The 9,527-nt window shown below is 36.6% G+C and overlaps 1 pseudogene; it reads left to right on the top strand.

Moving 5' to 3' along the window:
- Positions 1-521: 521 nt before the first annotated feature.
- LOC105744674 (olfactory receptor 2G2-like) lies at positions 522-1,479 on the top strand (annotated as a pseudogene).
- Positions 1,480-9,527: the final 8,048 nt, after the last annotated feature.

Here is a 9,527-nt window from a genome sequence, read left to right as displayed (position 1 = left end):
ATTCATTGAAGAGAGGGGTAGATCTACATTTCCTTTTTTAACTTTATTCCATTAAACATGAATTTAGAACTTTCATCATCTTAAAGATTTAATAAATATAATATTAATTTATTTAATTGGTATTCAATAAATGTATGGAGATTACATGTAAGTTAAATAAAATTGAAACCACTATATTTTATTCCAGGAATGTTCTTTTTCTTTCTTTTAAAGGAGGTTTAAAAGTTCTTTTCTTTAATAAAATTCAAAAACTGTGAATAATCTTAAAAGCATACTGAATGCTAGGTTTTGTAATATATTACAAAACCTTAAATTATTTTAATTATAATTTAGGAAAGATCTTTCTATACCTTTCAAGAAATTTTGCTTTACTTACTTACTGAAATTTGATAATAGGATTATAACCACTCATATTTTAAGCCAGCACTAAATCTTAATTGTCATGGATTTGTCATAAAATCCCTGAGGTTAATACATGCTATGATTTCATCTTTCAGAAGTGAAAGATAAAAGCAAGAGTAATGCAGTAAACCAATGAGAGTGCCTCCTCTGGATTCATTCTGATAGGTTTTTCAGACAAGCCTCAGTTAGAGCTGGTTCTCTTTGGAATCATCTTGACCTTTACCTCATGACCTTTCTAGGCAACACTGTTATCATCTTGTTGTCCAACTTGGACTCTAAACTCCACACTCCTATGTACTTTTTCCTCTCCCATTTCTCCTTCCTGGACCTCTGCTTCACAAGTAGTATCATTCCTCAGCTTCTAATCAACCCCTAGGGTTCAGGTAAGTCCATCACATGTGTAGACTGTGTGATTCAACTCTATGTCTCCCTTGCCCTGGTCTATACTGAGGGTATCCTGGCTGTGATGTCCTATGACTGCTATATTGCTGCTTGTCATCCTTTACATTATACTTTTTCATGCATCCTCGGCTCTGCCATGTCTCAGCCTCTATGGCATGTCTCAGTGGGGTGGCCACCACATTGATTCAGTCCACACTCACCCTTCACCTGCCTTTCTGTGGTCATCGCCAGGTGGATCATTTCTTCTGTGAGGTCCCTGTGCTCATCAGGTTGGCATATGTGGACACCACACTCAACCAGGCTGAGCTCTTTGTGGCTAGTGTATTATTCCTGGTGGTGTCTTTGTCACTCACCCTAATCTCCTATGGGTACATTGCTCAAACAGTTTTGAAGATCAAGTCAGTCACTAGAAGACATAAAGCATTTGGGACCTGCTCTTCCCACCTGATGGTGGTCACCATCTTCTATGGAACCATCATTTTCATGTATCTGCAGCCAGCCAAGAGTAGATCCAAGGACCAGGGCAAGTTTGTTTCCCTCTTCTACATCCTGGTGATCCCCATGCTTAACCCACCCATTTATATTCTGAGGAACAAGCACTGGAAAAAAATTGGGGGAAACTCTATGACTGAATGGGACATGATTATCAAGAAACATTTAGGAGAGACTTACTAAGGGTGATCATTTAATGAAGTGTGACTAAATAACTAATTTGGTTATGTTCATGACCCTGTCAATGGGATTCAGTAGAAGAGAATAAATTAGAGCTTGAATTTTAGAGTCTGAACAATCTGAGTTTGAGTGCCCATTTCACCACAGAGGAGCTGTGGGATTTGGCCAATTTGCACCACTACCATTACATTATTTCTCAACTAGGCTGTATACTAGCACCTGAAATGGAATGACCCAATTAAAACAGATCACTGTTCAAAGGGTTTTATTGTTTTTAAAGCTTGTTTTTATAAAGTTTATTCTATTTAATAGTCACAGCTATATTTTTTGATGGCTTATAAATTATTATTTAATTATTATAAAGTTTTTATCATTTTTCTTTCACAAAAATCAAAGTATTTTGGCCAGTTGCTCAGAACAGAAAGAGAAAACACTAAACTTCAGTGATATTCTTTTATCAACTCTAACTATGGATTCTTAAGCCCCTTAAGTCCCATTTGTAAGCCGTTACTCTCTGAGTTCACCTCTAGAGCTGCACCCCACACCTAGTGCTGTATTATAAGTTTCTGATTTTTGTATTTCTTCCCTCACTGTTTTTTTTTTATCCTCCCCCTGTGGCTTGCTTGCCGTCTGCTCTCTGTGTCCATTCTCTGTGCATTCTTTTGTGTCTGTATTTTTTTATTTTTTATTTATCCCCCCTTGTGCCTTGCTTGCTGTCTGCTCTCTGTGTCCATTTGCTGCACACTCTTCTCCCTTTTCTTTTTTTGCTTGTGTCCCTTTTTTGTTGCATCACCTTGCTGAGTTGGCTTTCCATGGCACTCATGGGCCGGCAGCTCTCCACAGCATGTGGGTGAGCCTGCCTTCACAAGGAGGCTCTGGGATGCAAACCCAGGGCCTCCCATATGGTAGATGGGAGCCCAACTGATTGAGGCATAGCCACTTCCTTCCTCACTAGGTTTTTGAGAACAGCACGTATATTATGATTTAACCACAATTTAAAATAAAACCTTTGCATATGGCTTTACAATGACTCCCAACTTTCTCTTTAAGCCCAGACATCTAATCTTCAAAACCTCATGTTAAATTGTGTATTTCTCTCCAACAGGCTGTTTTATTCCATTAAAAATTTTATTGAAGTATGTTACACTTACATGAACAATTATAAACAGTAAGTGTAAAGTAAAAGTTGTGAACTTAGAAAATAAACATGCATAACATCATACAGAGTTCCCATATGTCACCCACCACCAATACCTTGCATTGTTGTGAAACATTTGTAACAAATTATTAAAAAGCATCATAGTAGATTACTACTAATTATAGTATATATCTTACATTTGGTGTATTTCCCCCCAAACTCACCATATTATTATGTTTTATTCATAAACCATACAATTTACTAAAGTGTACAATCAATGACATTTGATATAATCACAGAGTTGTGCATTCATCATTTTAATCAATATTAGAGCATTTTCATTACTTGAAAAAAGAAAAAAATCAACAAAAAACAAACCACTATAATGCTCACATGCTAGTGCAATGAGTTATAAATCCTAAAATGTTCTTTGACCATTTTCATTCATTTCTAAACATTTAAAAACACATTTTTAGCAATTCTGCAAAGATTAAATTTCAGCTTTCCATTCTGCAACAACGTTCTATTTTCTGGTGACATATTCTTGCTATTATTAACTCCATGATTTCTCTCATTATATTTATGAAAAGTTCATAATAGTGAAATCATACAATATTTGTCCTTTTGTGCCTTGCTTGCTTCATTCAACATAATGTCGTATAGGTTCATCCGTGTTGTCATATGCTCCATGACTTCATTACTTCTTACTGCTGAATAATATTCCATGTGATGGAATCCTGAGGTGATTCCATCTTTTGGCAATTGTAATTAATGTCACTATGAACATAGGTGTGCAGATGTCTGTCCATATCACTGCTCTAAGTTCTTCTGGGTTATATACCTGGTCGTGGTATTGCAGGTTCACATGGCAGATCTATATCTAACTTCCTTAGGAACCACTAAACAGACTCACAGTGGGGATTCTACATTCCCACCAACGTGAATAAGCATTCCTGCCCCTCCACATCCTCTCCAACACCTTCAGTTTTCTGTTTTGTTAATTTAGCCATTCTAATAGGTGTGAAATTAAATCACATTGTAGCTTTGATTTGCATTTCCCTAATAGCCAGTGGTGTTGAACATTTTTTTCATGTGTTTCTTCAACATTTGTATTTCTTTTTTTAGAAAAAAGCCTATTCAAGTTTTTCAGTCAATTTTTAATCAGGTCATTTGAGTTTTTATTGTTGAGTTGCAGGATCTCTTTATATATAATGAATATTAGACCCTTGTCAGATGTGTGATTACCAAATATTTTCTTCCATTGAGTAGGCTGCCTTTTTACCTTCTTCACAGTGTCCTGTTTGCTGAAGAAGTGTTTGTTTTTTAGGAGGTCTCATTTATCTATGTTCACCTTAGTTGCTTAAGCTTTGGGTATAAGGTTTTCAAGACTGCCATCTACTGCAAGGGCTTGTAGATATTTCCCTACATTATCTTCTAGGAGTTTTATGGTCTTGGCTTTTATATTTAGGTCTTTGATCAATTTCGAGTTGGTTCTTGTAAGGGGGTGATACAGGGCTCATCTTTCATTCTTTTTGTTATGATATCGAGTTGTCCCAGCACCATTTGTTGAAGAGACTGTTATGTAAGACCTTCAGAGGCTAAATAGAAACATGGCAGAAGAATGTCCTGTTTTATCAGTAGTGACTTAAATGTCAATGGATAAAATCCTCTAGCCAAAAGGCAGAGATTTGCATAATAGATAATAAATCATGACCCAACTATATGCAGTCTGCAAGAGACTCACCTTAAATTAAAAAATACAAGTAGGTTGAGGTTGAAATGATGGGAAAAAATATACCACACCAGGAATAACTAAAAGAGAGCTGTGGTGGCTATACTAATATCATATTAAATAGACTTTAAGACAAAACAGTCACAAGGGATACATATGGTCATTATATACTGATAAAGTAGACAATTCAATAAAAGGATGTAATATTTTAAGTATATATGCATATACCAGCAGAGCCACAAAATTTGAAGCAAACACTGACACATTTGAAAGGATAAATTAATGGTTCTACAGAAATAATATGAGAATTTAACGTACCACTCACAATAATGGACAAAACATCTAGGCAGTAGATCAATGAAAAGTAGTGGACTTGAATGATACACTAAACCAACTAGACCTAACAGACAACTATAGAACATTGCACCCAGTGGAAACAGAGTGCACTCTAATATTTTTTATGTCTCAGTAATGTCCTTTTGAGCTTCTTCATTCTTAGAGCCCATCCAGTATCATGTATTGCATTTAATTGTCATCTCATGCATTTTCTTCCCTCCCTCTTTCTCTCCCTTCTTTCCTTTCTTTTACTTGTAGAAACATATATGCATTCATACATGAAATACAGTTTCCATATATTACCCTCCATACAAAGTTTTCCTTATTAACACTTTGCATTAGTAGTGTGGTTCCTTTGTTACAACTGATGAAATAATATTATTATAATTGTACTATGAACTGGAGTCCTTAGTTTACATTAGGGTTCACTGCGTTGTACAGTCTTAGGGTTTTTAAAATATTTAAAAATATTTCAACCACATTCAACTATATATTTTAGTGGTGTTAATTACATTCAAAATGTTGTGTTATCAACACCACCATTTTTTACTAAAGCTGTATATCACCCAAAAGAGAAACAAGTTAAACAGATTTTAGGTACCTGGTAAAACATATTCCTGTTTCAGAGTCTACTAATTTTCTTATTCTAATTATTTCATATCGATATTTGTATCCATAGAGCATATAATATATTTCCTTCTGGTCTGGCCTAATTCACTCTAAATGATGTCTTCAAGGTTCATCCATAGTGTATCATGTATCAGAACTTCATTCTTAGATAATATGCCATTGTATGGATATACCACATTTTGTTTATTCACTCATTTGTTGATGGACACAGGTTGCTTCCATCTTTTAGGAATTATGATTAACGCTGCTCTAAACATTGGTGTGCAAATAACCAATTGAGTCCCAGCTATTAGTTACTTGGGGTTTATACCTAGAAGTGGGCTTGTCAGGTCTTATGGTAAATCTGTACATAACTTTCTGAGAAACTGGCAAACCGTTTTCTGCAGAACTAAACAACCATTTTCCACAGCAGCTGCACCACTTTACAGTCCCACCAACAATGAATAAGTGGTTCTAGTTCTCTGAATCCTTTCCAATATTTGTTATTTTCCATTTTAAAAATACTATTAGTCATTCTATATGTGTGTGAAATACCATTTTCCCTAATGGCTAATGATTTTTAACATCTTTTCATGTACTTTTGGTCATATGTATATGTTCTTTGGAGGAAAGACTATTCAAGTCTTTTGTCAATTTTTTAATAAGGTTGTTTATCTTTTGTTATTGAATTGTAGGATTTATATATATATATATTCTGAATATTATCAGATATATCATTTCCCAATATTTTCTCCCGTTCTGTAGGCTGTCCTTTTCTTTTCATGATGAAGTTCTTTGATGCTTAAAGCTTTAAATTTTGATGACATCCCATTCATCTAATTTTCCTTTTTTTACTCATGCTTTTGGTGTTACATCTAAGAAGCCATTGCTTAAAACAAGGTCCTGAAGATACTTCCCTAATATTTCTTGTAGGAGATTTACAGTTTTGATTCTTATATTTACATCTTTGATACATTTTTTAACAAATCAACTTTATTGATACATTTTAATAAAGCATAAACCCATCCAAAGTGCACAATGTTATTTGATACAATCACATAGTTGTGCATTGCATTCATTACTTCAATCAGTATGAAAGTATTTTCATTAAATCAATAATAAGCAAACAAAATAATCACCTCTCAATCTCTCTGTGCTTCTGCTGTACATAGTTGCTATTTTGTTTCTTTCTCTTTAGTTTATTAGTATTTGTATTTTTTAAAAACAGTCTTATATATGCATTATTATTCATGATTGTATTTGACATGAGGTTTCACTATGTTATACAGTGCCATGTTAAGTTTTTTAGCTTTCCTGCTACTAATATACTTGTCCTTAGACTTTCCCTTTCAATCACTGTCATACCCTTATCTATGCTAGTTAAAAACAGTATGATGTGCTTTCAACACTTCTATTCATTTCTAAAGATTTACAAACTACCTTTTTACTAATTCTGCCCAGATTAACCTCCAGCTTTCCATTCTCTACCCTTATTCTAGTTTCTGGTGACCTATATTCTAATTATTAACTCCAGGAGATTACACAACATAATAGCACAGTCATATAGTATTTGTCCTTTTTTGTCTGGCTTTCCTCAACCCACATTTCACAGACCTACATACCCCAAGTCCACATTCTCCCAGGCCTTTGTTTTCTGAGCCCAGCACTCCCAGAAATCTGACATTGCCCTACCTCTCTGGTCCTGGACTAACTCCAGGAGTGGGAAGGTGTAAGCAGGAGGTTCAGAGGGGCCCAAAGAGTACAGATTAATTTTATTGAGTTTGGAGGAGCATATCAGCTGACTTGGGGAGAGCCTAAGAAAAGAGAAGAGGTGAATCTGCTGAGAGACCCTGATTTACCTAACTGCCCTGGGATAGGAAACTTGGTCTGGAAGAAAGTGGAGTCAAAAAATTAACTAGGCCCCCTGTAGCACACCTAAGGGAGAGGGACAGTAGGATGTGCTATACAGGCTTCCAATAGCATATTTAGGGTTCCTGGCAAGGGGTGGGTGCTCTCTCTCAAGAAATTAAGAGACATTATTTTCTGAGGTGAGTTGGTTCACCAGGGACCCATTTGGATTTCCTACAGGAGCCCTCATGCAGCCTTGCTGTGGCCCTATGAGAGAGGGAAGTGAGGAAGGGAGAAAGGTGGAAGGTCAGACTCCTAAGCAATTTATTCAATTGCAAAGAGGAATCCTTGCCTGAGGCCTCATCCGGTCTTTTTTGTTGGTTTGCTTTCTTGTTTTTCTTTCCTCTTTATCTCCCCATGGCCCTTTTTTTCCTTTCTCTCTCTCTTTCTTTTTTTTTTGCTTGCTTTTTTGAAATATTTTTTCTTCTTTTTTCTTTTTTTTATGTTAGGTGCTGCACGCAACATTTCTTATTTGCTGTGCTTCTTCATCTTCAGTTTCCTTTATTCTCTGTGTACTGATTTTGGCTACTAACACTATCCCCTTTCCTTTACATCATTCTATCTTCTATCCTTAATTGTTTTTGTTACATTCCACCTCTCTTTGTTTAGCCCCCAACATTTCTGACATTTTATCTCTAATATCACTAATCTGTTTTTTATTTTATTCACTCTTTACTATCATTTCTTTTCTCTTTTCCTCTCTCCTCACCATACTGGCCTTTTAATTCATACTATATTTCCCCCCATATTCAATTTACTATCTCATTATAGGTACTCCATTTTTTTAGGTTATAACTATACACAGCTTATGTCAGTACAATATCCATTCTCCCAGATCTCACATGGTTCTTCTGCTAACATTCATTCACTAGCAATACTACTATTACATTTTATTTTCTTACCTCACTTACTTTCTCAGGCCCTAATATTGTCCTTCAAGGGAACTTAGCCGACAGCAAGGAAATAGAATAAGAAGAACAAAGTGACAAAGAGAAGACTTAGCACACACACAAAAACAACTATTTTTTGTCTTTATTTTTTTAATGTTACATTAAAAAAATATGAGGTCCTCATATAACCCCCACCCTCCTCATCCCCTTCTCCCCCCATAACAACAACCTCCTCCATCATCATGAGACATTCATTGCATTTGGTGAATACATCTCTGACCACCACTGCACCTCATGGTCAATGGTCCACACCGTAGCCCACACTCTCCCACAGTCCACCCAGTGGGCCATGGGAGGACATACAATGATCAGTAACTGTCCCTGCAGCACCACCCAGGACAGCTCCAACCCCCGAAAATGCCACCACATCACATCTCTTCCTCCCACTCCTTATCCCCAGCAGCCACCAGGGCCACTTTCTCCACACAAATGCCACATTTTCTTTGATAACTAATCACAATAGTTCATGAATAGATTATCAGTAAGACCACTCTAATCCACACTCTATTCCTCCATCCTGTGGGCCTTAGAGTGTTTGTGTCCAGTCCACATCTATATCAAGAGGGGGCTTAGATTGCACATGGATGCTGGATGCAATTCTCCTGCTTTCAGTTGTAGGCACTCTTGGCTCCTTGGTGTGGTGGTTGACCTTCTTCACCTCCATGTTAGCTGAGTGAGGTAAGTCCAATAAACCAGAGTGTATGACCTCCAAGTCTGTTAAGGCTCAGGGCTTGACTACCACATGGTCAGTCCAGAGATTCAGGTCCCCTGGGTATACATTAAACCCCATCACAACTACAGTTCTGGTAAATGTAACAGGAGAGGCGTGTGGATAAAGATGACATCTGAGTCCAGCTCCATCACACAGAAACACAAACTCCAAAATAGGGCCAATTGAGATGGCACTGAACTCCATCTGCCATGACCATAGAACCTGTGGGTCTCTGTGGCCCTCAGAAGAACCAATACCTGGGGTTGTATCTACTTTATCTGTCTCTGGGACTCTGCTCAGATGTGCATAACGACAGCCCCTCTGATAACCTCCCAGCTCTTTTTGGAGACTCATAGTCATATAAACTCATTTGTCCTTTCCATTTCCCCCTTTTATTCAGGTCAAAAAGCATTTTTAACTCCTGGTATTATATGTAGACTGAGATATTCTGCTTGTCCAAGTTGACCCTTTTATTAAAGGTCATTTTCTAGTTACATCAATTAAATTCCAAAATGAAGAAGCTAGCCAAGTGAATAAATGAATAAACTCAACAAGATAAAATGATGACCAGACAGCAACAAAAAACTACAGACCATACCATTAATCAGGGAAACATGGCCCAGTCCAATGAACAAATTAAAAAATAAGGAAGAAAAGTGGAAAACC

This window comes from Dasypus novemcinctus, unplaced genomic scaffold, assembly GCF_030445035.2.
Source record: "Dasypus novemcinctus isolate mDasNov1 unplaced genomic scaffold, mDasNov1.1.hap2 scaffold_133, whole genome shotgun sequence".
In the NCBI taxonomy this organism is placed as follows: Eukaryota; Metazoa; Chordata; class Mammalia; order Cingulata; family Dasypodidae; genus Dasypus; species Dasypus novemcinctus.
Note: the sequence above shows the minus strand (reverse complement) of the source record. Positions and strands in the feature narration are given on the sequence as shown.